Source organism: Arachis hypogaea, chromosome 17 (genome assembly GCF_003086295.3).
Source record: "Arachis hypogaea cultivar Tifrunner chromosome 17, arahy.Tifrunner.gnm2.J5K5, whole genome shotgun sequence".
In the NCBI taxonomy this organism is placed as follows: domain Eukaryota; kingdom Viridiplantae; phylum Streptophyta; class Magnoliopsida; order Fabales; family Fabaceae; genus Arachis; species Arachis hypogaea.
The window spans coordinates 9,490,679-9,503,528 of NC_092052.1; positions in this window are offsets into that span (position 1 = coordinate 9,490,679).

The following is a 12,850-nucleotide window of genomic DNA, read 5'->3' on the forward strand; positions in this document are numbered from 1 at the left end:
ATAACTCAAATATAATTTTTATACACTTAATAGCTACATTCGAGTTAATACGTTTAATATTATATTTAAAAAAATACGAACAATGCACATCATTACAATTCAAATTAATTTTAATAGAATAATTTAAAATTATAATTTTAATTTTATCACATGGCACATATTATTACACTTGTTATCAAACTAAATCTCAGTCCTCTAAAAAAAGTATCTATCTATTAAATACTATTTCTTATTTTAATGTTATATAATATTTATTAACAAATAAACTCTCTTGTTGAATGAGATGTAATTAATATTTGCAAATTATAATGAGTAGTAGGATATAAGTTTAAAAGTATAGAAGTTGATTTTGATATGTTAAAATATATATTATTTTTTAGATAACTATTTACATAATGAATGTAAAATAAAATTTTTTAATTACAATACATAATTAAATAGATGGATAAAATCTATAATTTGACAATATATTAAAGTTAAATTATTTTTTGTAAGAACAAAAGTGTTTATTAACTCTTTTTACTTTTTATATCTTCATTATATTTTTATTATAACTGGTAATATTTAAAAAAATTTATCTTAAGATATATATTTTGTTCTCACTTCTAAAATTTTTTGGGTCTATCATTGGGTGCTATAGTTTATAATTTTATATTATAATTTTTAATATAATAACATAGCTTTGTGCTGATTTTTCTTGTTATTATTATTTGCATTGTCTCAAAAAAAAACCACATTGTTCACTTTAAACCTATAACATTCTTATGAAGCAAGGTTTTGAAGATAGTGAAATTTCAACGTGTCAGTGCTCTCAACTATGGATGTACTATTCAAGATATGTATATCATCTACCTCATGCCATGCAATGATTCATACATATATTTTTATTGGCTTATTGACTTATACCTGCCATGTTTCAGTAATTCATACACCTTCCTTTTGTATGTACTCTTTTATTTTTTTTCTCTTGCCTTTTTTATTTCTATTAGATTATAAATTTTTTATTTTTAATTAAATATGTAACTTTTTTATTAAATATGTTGCTTTTTTATTTTTTTGTATTTACAAATATCCCTTTATAATTAACTATAATTCACTTCTAAATTTTACTAGATTTTAAATGTCATGTTTAATAAAAAATAAATAACTATATTAAGTGAATACTAACAAGAGTAGCTACATAATTTATCTTAGCCAAAAGGATATTTATAGTAGATACAATTTTTTTGCTGAGAATTATGCAAGCTTGAGTATATTTGTAAAGTAAGGAGAACGTCCTGAGTACAAATTTTATTACAGTTATAAGAACCGTTACTTATTTCATGTATTGATCCAATCACACGTGAATGAACTTTTTATCCAGTCATTATATTCATTTCAAGTACTTCATATACACTGAACCATAAAATTTTAAAGTTTCATACACCTCTCAGTTATCATTTTTAAACCTTAGTCATATTCTTCACTTTTGCTTTGTCAATTGGTTACTACTTTTTCACTTACTACTTTGTCATGATTGCTCATGTTGATCAATGTCCAATTATCATTGCTTGCTTTATATTGTTAACATAATTTCAAAATGTATAATTTTCTAGATTGCATGACATTCTCATGGGTTTGTTATTGTAATTTAATTTTTTAATTTTTTAAATATTTGGTTTGATTTTTATTTTCAATACAGAGTAAGTATTTTCATTTAGCCACTTTTTCTATTTATACTACCATACCCTCTCATGGTTCTTTACTAATCATTAGGGGTGGCAAAGCGGGCCGACCCGCTCCAACCCGTCCCGCCCCGCCTAGGCCCGCCTCATAAACGGGACGGACCGGTCCGCCCCGCCAATTAAAGTGGGTTTAAAATGCTAGCCCGCCCCACTTTATGGCGGATTGGCGGGTTGGCGGGCTAGCCCGCTTGACTTTTTTTTTTTTTTTGAAAAATAAAATTCATTAAAATTAATCAAAAAATAATAATTAAAAAATCAAATACAAATAAAAAATAGTCAAATTATAATATAATTTTTTTACTATACTTTTTTTTAATTTTTAACTTCAATAAAATTGTTCAAAATAATATTTGTCAATAGAATCATCTTTATTTTATAAAATAAGTCACATAATTTGAGCATATATATGAAATTGTAAAATAAAATAAATAAAGTTAATAACTAAAAGAAAAAAAAAGTGTTTAAAAATTTTATAATTATTAATTTTATAATAGTAATCACTCTTTTATTTAATATAAAAAAATAAAAAATAAAAATCTTCGGCCCGGCGGACCGGCCCGCCCCGCCCCGCCAAAACCCGCCAATTTGGCGGTGCGGGTTTGGCAGATTTTTTTAATTTGGCGGGCTCCAAATCCTAGCCCGACCCGCCTTTTTTAGCGGGTTTAGCGGATCGGCCCGACGGGCTCGACCCGTTTTGCCACCCCTACTAATCAACGTATTTTTAGTTAATTTTTAGTTCCTTTTCATTCCACCATCACATCCTTTTCTTATTATTTACGTTTAGCTCTTCTATCCAGAATGAAGTTTCATGATCAAGGTCGTTATTTTTTCATGAAAGTTAATCCTGATATGATAGTGTATCAATTGAATAATCTCTTTATTTTAGTTTTTTTTTTTACTTCTATTTGTTAAGTTATCTTCATCTTTGGTTTGTTTACGGTGACATAATAAATCATAATTTTTGTTTTACAACAGGAGATGGGTGAATTGCCATCTATTTTTTACAAGAGATTCAAGGATGAATTATCCACCAATTTATCCTTTTATGATTTCTCTGGCAATGAGCTCCAAGTTATCATTGAGAAGGGTCACTGCACTGCAATAATTGTTGCTAGTTACAGCAATTTTTACATGTTGTATGGGCTTAAACAAGGTGGTTGGTTGAGCATTTGTTATGCTGGGAAGGACAAGTTTCTTAATCTTGAAGTTAAGGACCACAATATGCGTTTTAAAGAGCCCTGTTTTCCCCCAATTAAGCTTTCTGGTGATATTAAGCCATCTATTTCTGTTAAGAATGTCATAGATCTTTTCGAGTCTACTGATGTTCTTAATCCTGTTTTACACTCTGTAAACTTTCCAGATATTAATGTCTCCCTTAATGAATCTAATCAAAGTTCTTCTAACAACTCATCACCTCATAAGTCACCATTTTCTGTTCATGTTGTTCATGATTTTTTACATAAAGAACTCCCTGTTTATTCTGATTGCATTGCAGATCACATCCAAGACAGTGTTACGAACAACGATATTCCATGTGAAATGGTTATTGGTCCTGCAAATATTTCTGATCCTTTTAAACAAGTTTTGTCATTTGAGGAAGTCCCTTCTTCTTCAATTTGTCCTAATCCTTTGAATGTTAGTTTTTCGAATTGCTATCATGTATCTAATGATCAACCTTCCCTCTCCATATATTCCCATTTATTGCCTGATATCCAGCAACCTGTTTCTACCCCTGTAGTTTTCTCTTTACCGTCGGTTAATATTAATGTTGAACCACCTTTTCCTATTTTTCTGTTGTGTACACTTTGGAGAAGTCTGTATCCGCTTCTCATTCTTCAAACTACTCTATGGTAATAACATTGCATGTTACTCTATTCAAGTTGCTGTTTGTTTATCATCATTATGACTGTATTTATTTTTTTCTAATTTTTATTTTTCTGAATAAATTCTTTATTCAGCTTTTGACTTCAAGATTTGCCTCCCAGGCATTCCCATCTCGATTTGATCATGTTAATGTCATCCAACCTGATGGACCAAATGTTGTGATGAAATTACGCTGGAGAAGCTCAACATCTTCTGAGGCTTTTCTTACAAAAGGCTGGCATAGATTTTCCTTGAAACATGGACTTAAGGCTGGAAGTCTTCTTCGATTTACTGTTTCTTCTAATGATGAGACAACCATGTCGATTTCAATTATTAGTATTTAATTTTGTTGCCAATATCATAGTTTAGTTGTTGCCGTCTGAGTTTATGTTATGATTTTCTCATAATTGTAATGTTTCATTATGTCAACTATGGCTATATTGTAATTTCATCTTCATTATATTAATGCCAAATTTCCTTTTAACTTATTTTAATTTTATGACAGCATCCTTTACGCTCATTGTATATTTGTATCATACCTCAAGATTGACTTAATTAATCCTTATTTCATCCGAAGTATATGAATACTAAATTTTGCTCTATTTCTTTAATTTCCCATTCCAATTCGAATAATATTATTATTCTACTTAAGCTAATGTAATCAATCCTATTCAAGCCCATGTATTTCTCATATCAGTAGTTGTTTTAATTCTTTGAAAATCACACAATTTGTATCAGAAAAGATGTTAAATTTCTTTGTTACATCTAATATTTTTTATTGGTTCATTTCATATAATTCAGACATTTAACAATTTTCTTTCTTACTTGATCACACTTTCTAGAAAATATAATGAATCCTATATGAAATATGATTTTCGGAAAAGTCTTATCTTAGCTAATATTTAGTCTTATTATGTACTCAATATATTGGTCATTCAAATGAAATGCTTAATTAATTACTGATCATGTATCATACTTCAATGTTCTTTTTATTCTGACCAGGTATTCATCCAAAGTATAATTTTGTTTTAAATATTTTAGGTACACTTGAACAACAAAAAAAATTATTAAGTCATGAATTTCTTTTTATAATGTTGTCATGTAGTCAACAAAACTTTATACATTTAATTTTTCAGTTGTACTTCATAAGCATACAAGTACAGTTTCTATCTTTCGTTCACTATCGATGTCATTTTCGATGTTTCTAAACTTCAAAATTAATTAATAATGTACATGATCTATTTTTTTATATAAGATGACATACACTTTTCTCATGCATTATGACTTCATTGAACATAGTTTATAATTACTCTTCATCCACTTCTACATATTTTTGTCTTTGTCTGATTCATGCACTACTATTTTCTAACATGTTCATCACTTCTTCCTGTTTGATTGCTATTGTCCATTTATGGTGTCCTGTTGCCAATTTCTAAGCAGTCATGTTCTAACCTCTATATATTTTGCTTTCTAGGCACTCCCTATACCTCACATCCAACTTATATCCCACTCTTTATTAGTTTCCTAACTTTCTCTTTTTTCCTTTTAATTATTTTCTCACTTGAAATGGCTTCATAGTTTACTCTCTTGAAGGATATAGATGTAACACCCTCACTATCAGAAGTCACACTTTCGGCTGCGTACTCTGATAGCAAGGAGTATTACGACTACTTTACATACTAAATAATAAAATAGGAGCCTATGATTCGACACTGTATCACTGTTTTCTTTGAAAAACCAGAAATAAATATTTTATCTTAAGAAAAATACAAACAGGCATATATTCATATACAAGACTCCATACCTAATAGTTCAATATATTATACATATAAAACATACAATTCCTATCCCTTTTACAAACTTGTAATAACAAAGATGAGGGAAGAAAATAATCTAATTAATACAACATCATATAAACCAAACGCAGTATGACTCTTCTTAATGCTTCTTCATCCGGTTCCTGAAAAGGCAAAACTGTAGGGGGGTGAGAACCTAACCACATGGTCTCACCACGGAGTTTCAAAGTTGTCATAAGAAGATATTTAATAAGAAAACTGTTTTCAAGCTTAGTGATTATCATTGCCTTATGAATCTTTTAAAAACCAATAGATAATCGTTCAAAACTTTTTCAAAGAAACAATGTTTAATCTTTCAGAAATCCGAAACCTTTCCTTTCTTATAAGAAAATCTCAATCAGAAACCAACCATGCAATCAAACAACACAATCATAATTTTAGCACCAAGGTTCATTTTCAAATGTAGCACGCCAGGACAAACACAGGCAAGACAGACAAGGAAAACACAAGTAGGTAGCAGTTACAGCAAATAGTTCAAGTAGCAGTTAAGAACAATTTAGCAATTAGGCAAACCAAAACAAGTTCAAACTCAAGCAAATCATACAAATGCATATGATGCATGCCTGTCCTATGGCTGATGAGGCTCATCTGTCGGTTATCCAGCCAACCCGACAAGTCTGAATTGTCCTTAGACTGTCCCCCGACGTGCATCCCCAAGAGTCTATGCATAGCTTTTTTCTCAAATAATCAATATTGCTCAATGGGGGTAACATTCCCGGGAATTTATATAGTGCCCGGTCACACTTACGTCGTAGGGTCAACAGAGTATCGAGTTTTCAACCTGGTACACGTGGTGGCAAGCCACGACACTTAATCCAGGGAACCTCGTATATCAGATATTTCAAATTCATAAGCCACATAAATAGTTCATTCATCATTCATCAATATCTAAGCCATTCTCAATATCATCATCATTCGTCAATCCATATTCCATTTCCAAATTCATTCAAAAATCATATTTCAAATCAATCATCATCATCCTTCTTTCCGTTAATCATCAATCTCAAACCAAAACATAATTCTTTCTTTTCTAAATAAATCAATCTTAAACATATAACGTTTAAGAACTAAATCTTTTTAAACCATTACTTCAAACAAAACTTCCAATTTTATAAAAATTTCGGCAGCATCTCCTCTAAAACTCGGATTCTGCCACCCTTTTCGGGTTCCATCCAAACATTTCTCAAACCTTTTCTCAACCATTTCCAAATCTTAATCATCTTCCAAAACTCAACCAATTCCAATATCAAATTATTTCCAAAGCAAATCAATGCCAATAATAAATCTCTTTTTAAAATCAAATCAGCTCAAATACTAAATCATTTATAAAGTCAGACTAACTCAAAATTAAACCGTTTCTAAAATTAATTCATTTCCATATTTCAAATCATTTCCAAAGCCGATTCGTTTACATTCTCAAAAACAGCTTCAAAACCAAGAAAGCCACTTTTCATAATAATTAACTAAATAACCTTTCAAACTAATTTCTTTTCAGCAATCACAAACTACTCAACCAATCAAGCAATCAGTTATTCAGTCCAACAAACAACCACATTTATAAGACAATCATAATCACAGACATATGTTTCTCACATTAATATCTATTTATAACAACTCTATAAGATAAAATGAATTTTAAGAAAACCCCTACCTCGATAAGTCAAAACATATAACCCTAAACGTGTCAACTGAACTCTTTTCGCTCAGCCTAAATTCAACCGCAACCAAAACCTCAACTCCGCTTGCTTTCTCAATAGCAGAACAGCCTCAATCGCGACACGCAACACTCGATTTCTAATCCTTAAAAATATCAATGTTGCAAATACTTTAAAACATGTAACAAAACACTAACGCAGGGTCTCCGAAACAGAAATATTTACTGCAGTACGAAAACAAAATAGCGGCGATCTCTGAACTGGTTTGGCAGCCTCGGCAGCCACCTCACGCGGCAGCGGCGACCGGTTTGCGGCGACAGCAACTGAAACCAACAAGCAGTGCTTGTAACATTTCCAAAACTTAAAAGAAATGAAATCCAATACTCAAACCCTTACCGACGGTGGACATAGGTAACGGAGGTGGCGTTTCTCGGCGGCAAAGGCTCGGCCACCCATCACCAACGGCGGCGACGGAGGGTACGACGGTGGCTGGACAGATCAGCGGTGAGGAGAACCAGCTTAGTCTCGGATCTCTCTCTCTCTTCCACGCGCGGCTCTCCTTGCATCGGCTCCTTTTCCCGGTGACAGCGGCGGATCTGGCGACAATTCAGGACAGAGACGACGACGGCGGCTGGTCGAGCTAGACGGACCGGCGACGACAGGTCAGCCACACGTCTCCTCTCCCTGCAACTGAGCTCCCTGGCGCGCGTTCTTCCTCTCTCTTCCCTCTGTTCTTCGCACTTTCTCCCTTCTCTGTGCAACACGGTGGCGACTGGTCGTGGTGGCGAGGTGGCGTCCTGAGCAGCGCGGCGGTGGTGCGACGGCTCCTCCCTCCTACCCGACGCTCTCCCTCTCACGGATCCCCTCTCCTCTCTTCCCCTTTCTTTCTTCTTTTCTGGCTGTTGGGTTTTGGCTGTGGGTGTTGGGTTATTTTGGGGAAAAGGGTATGGCGGCTAGGTTAGGGAAATTGGGGTTAGGGTTGTGTTTTGGGAATTTAAGGTTTTGATTTGGGAATTAGGATTTTATGATAAAATTGGGGATTTTTGGATTCATCTAAAATTTAATTAAATCTCTAAAATTACTTTGAAATATCATTTATTGTATCAAAATACTAATTGATTTGAAATCAAATACTCTAATTAAAATTATAAGGTAATATAATTAATTTTCTTTATTTATAAAAATATTAGTATTAAATTCCAAAATCTCAATTACTTAAACCAAACCATATAAAATTCTTATTATTTTATATTTGCTAAACTTTATTATTCAAATATAGAAAATAATTCGATAATTATAAAATCAGATAAAACCTTAAATTACTTTAAACTCAATTAATCAAAATTTGCTTTAATTTTTCTTTAATAAAATAATTCCTGAGGTTAAGGTACTTAATGAATAAATAAATCAACATTAATTCTTAATAAGATTTTTCTGAAATTTCTGGGTCTTACATCCTACCCACCTTATAAAAATTTTCGTTCTTGAAAATTAAAGTAATAAAATAATACATAAGTTTAACACTCTACTTTTTAAACACTTTATAGAAAAGTATGAAATCTTAGTATGCATATATAAATGTTCAAAACTTTACAAAAGCTTGGAGGAACAAAATAGGGTGCAAATTAAGATAGAAGTTCATAAAACAAAATGGTAGCTTGTGTGGCAAAAAGGGCTACAGAACAGGTTGGTATAAAACAACGGATATAATGCTCATTCACAGACCTCTTATCCATTTCAGAACTTCAACTCCCTAATTCTATCAGTCACTTCACAACTCCATAACCGATCACAAGCCTAACATCTGTGAACTTTCTCGCAAGGAACCAAACTTCCACAACTCCTCATAACGTTGTACACTTACCACTCCATCCTTTCACGTTTACGAACTGCATTCTAAAGAGACTAACGCTTCGCTTTTTACGCCAAAATGTCATACGTGACTCTAAAGCAACCCTCGAGTTTATGCAGGAAGATACAAGACTTTGAAAATAAGGACAAGCAACAAAATAGCCTCCACAAGAATTTTAAAAGAACTGATGAAAGAATAACACCCAAATAAAAGAAGTCTGATAGGAATGATAAAAGAAAAAGTAATGCGGTAGCTTGAACAAAATTAAGTTGAGTCAAAGAAGTATAAGGTTTACAGAAGGGGAATACCTAAAACCGAAAACAAAGCTTATAAGACTCAAGAGTAGGGCTAAAATACTTTCGAATGCATTGCTCATGAAGAGTGTAAAACTTTTTAAAAACTAGTTCATGTTCTTAAAGAAAAGGTGTGCAACAAACACCTTGTAAAAGAATAATAAAAATATTAATATAGCATTACTTTAATACAATTTCGTGTTGAAACAGATTAAGTAGAATTTTTTTTTTGAAAAAAAAAACAAAGTAAACACCGGTTGGACTAAGAGCGAAAAATATTTTTTCAAATATTTTAGAAAGATAATTAGGTACACAACTTAACTGAAGGTGATCATAAAACTTGGGAGAAAGTCAAATGTTTATTCAAAAATTCTCGAGGTTCATATTCAAACAAATGCGTATAAAAGTTATGCCAAAGATAGAAATCAAACCCTATTTAGAAAAGAGAAATCCGAGGTAAAAATTTTCATAAACACACTTTATCTTATATGGAAAACTTCTCAACTTCCATTCTTTTTGAATTCTCATTTTTATCCACGTTCAACTATTATCTTTAACTTTCAACAAACTTAATCAAGGTTTTAAACTCATTCATTGTTAAGCGGCAAATCTAAACAATCAATCTTAGTTCGAAAACTTAGCAACCTGACACGTGCTCAAACACATCAGTGCAAAATCAAATACCATAACCTGCGACATTTTCAAACTCACCAAATTCACCTCCCGCGTCAATAAGCTGTGTATTAGCAAACTAACATATTGTTACCCAGGTCTAGAAGTCGCACGTAACACCGAAAAACTCGAGTTTACTTAGAGGGATACAACACCTAGGAAGAGCAAATTAAATAACAAAGACAACGTTCGCATGAAGTCAAAAGGATGAATAGAGTCGCAATTTAACAGGAATGTGCAATAACAATGAAATATTCCAGAACGAGGGTCAATTTACATCTTTTCTAGGAGATCTGAACCAAAGAACTTCAATAGGAATTGTAAGAAAAGTGAATATATTCAGCCGAAACAAATGTAGGTTGAATAAAGGACATGCAAAATTCGCAAAAGAGAAAATAACATGATTCAAGACAATGTTTATAAGATGTTAAGAGGATGACATAGAACACACTTAATTAGGACATCCATTAACAATGGACAGAACTAAGAAAATCATTTCACCTTCTTAGAGGAAGATATGGGACAAACATTTTTCAAAGAAATTTTAGAAACATAAGTGTTGTATTGTGCCAAGACATGTTTAAGTCATAATAAGGTATGAAAAGCTTGTTAATTTTAACTAGGAAAAATGCAAAATCTTGAAAGATACTCAAGTATATAATCAAGTAAGAATTTGCATAGAAGACTATAATATGGTTGGAAGAATTTAAGTTGTATTCAAACCACATAAAAGCTTTCAAAATTCACATAAGAAAGTGCGTACAAAAGTAAGGGCAATCTTGTTGAGACTTTTAAAGAAGAGTTGTGGGTATAATTGGATAGAGAAGAATAAAAGTGAAATTCCTTTAAGAGATCTTAAGTAAGAATTCAAAAAGAATGCTATAAGACACAAAGTATCACAATAGAGCAGATACAAATAAAATACAAAACATAGAGCAGAAGAATCAAACCGCATAATTAGTTTACTATGACAATAACTCTCAGAGTTCAAAACCACTTAAAATTAAAGGGTTGTGCATGTACTTCTTAAGAGAGATATTTCAAAAGATTCAAGCAAACTGACAGGAATACATTAAAACAGAAAACAAATCAAATCAAAACTTCTTTAGAAAGGACTGAAACAAAATTTCCGAGAGGATTAAATAAACGGTGCAGGTTCGAGTCAATTTAAGGGTTTTCCTGACTCATGTAAAGGAATTCAAAATCAATGACTACATTGTAAGAATCAAAAGAGAAAACTAAGAACCGATCAACTAGATTATGCGTAAGAGAATTCAAATTGCTTTTCAAAATGTAGTCAAGCAAGTGATTCCAAAATAAAGAAAAGAGAAATAAATGATACGTCAGGTAACATGGCACGATAATCACATCCGATGACACCACCCAGTTAAAAAGAAATACAAGGCTCACAAGTGAAGATAGCTAAAGTCAATCATTAATAATCATTTGTGGCACCAGAATAAATCCAAGATCAAGTCAAGGAGTACAGAATTTATAAAGATGGCTATCAATAGTAATCAGGGTAAATACCTTAAAAGTTTCAAGCAGCAACCGAATACAAAACCAAGCAAAGGCAATGTATGAATGGTAAGATAAGGTTGGAAGTTAAATCAATCACATTTCATGAAGGAAATAATGAATAAGGAATTCCAATGCAATTGATAGAGAAGGAGATAACACTAGGCACGATTAAAGGATTATACGCCGAAAAGGAATGAACTTCAAAATTAATTTCTAACGCTCTCAAAGCCCATGAATCATATCTCTTATCAATCTTACTTCATCTATGATAACCCATTAACTTTTTCGTAGACATAACCTTTAACGTTAAGTTGGCCAGACATAACATCATCAGTTATACAACGATAAGCTAACAGCATTAATCAATAGATAGTCATGTTCACAAAACTCTTAATTCTTGTTACTTGGACAAGACCTACGACATGACAGACAATCAGAGAATGAATTAAAGCATGGTCAGTTCATCCCCAAGGCTCTAATCAAGATGAACCGCTCTGATACCATAATGTAACACCCTCACTATCAGAAGTCACACTTCCGGCTGCGCACTCTGATAGCAAGGAGTATTACGACTATTTTACATACCAAATAATGAAATAGGAGCCTATGATTCGACACTGTATCGCTGTTTTCTTTGAAAAACCAGAAATAAATGTTTTATCTTAAGAAAAATACAAACAGGCATATATTCATATACAAGACTCCATACCTAATAGTTCAATATATTATACATATAAAACATACAATTCCTATCCCTCTTACAAACTTGTAATAACAAAGACGAGGGAAGAAAATAATCTAATTAATACAACATCATATAAACCAAACGCAGTATGACTCTTCTTAATGCTTCTTCATCCGGTTCCTGAAAAGGTAAAACTGTAGGGGGGTGAGAACCTAACCACACGGTCTCACCACGGAGTTTCAAAGTTGTCATAAGAAGATATTTAATAAGAAAACTATTTTCAAGCTTAGTGATTATCATTGCCTTATGAATCTTTTAAAAACCAATAGATAATCGTTCAAAACTTTTTCAAAAAAACAATGTTTAATCTTTCAGAAATCCGAAACCTTTCCTTTCTTATAAGAAAATCTCAATCAGAAACCAACCACGCAATCAAACAACACAATCATAATTTTAGCACCAAGGTTCATTCTCAAATGTAGCACGCCAGGACAAACACAGGCAAGACAGACAAGGAAAACACAAGTAGGTAGTAGTTACAGCAAATAGTTCAAGTAGCAGTTAAGAACAGTTTAGCAATTAGGCAAACCAAAACAAGTCCAAACTCAAGCAAAGCATACAAATGCATATGATGCATGCCTGTCCTATGGCTGATGAGGCTCATCTGTTGGTTATCCAGCCAACCCGACAAGTCTGAATTGTCCTTAGACTGTCCCCCGACGTGCATCC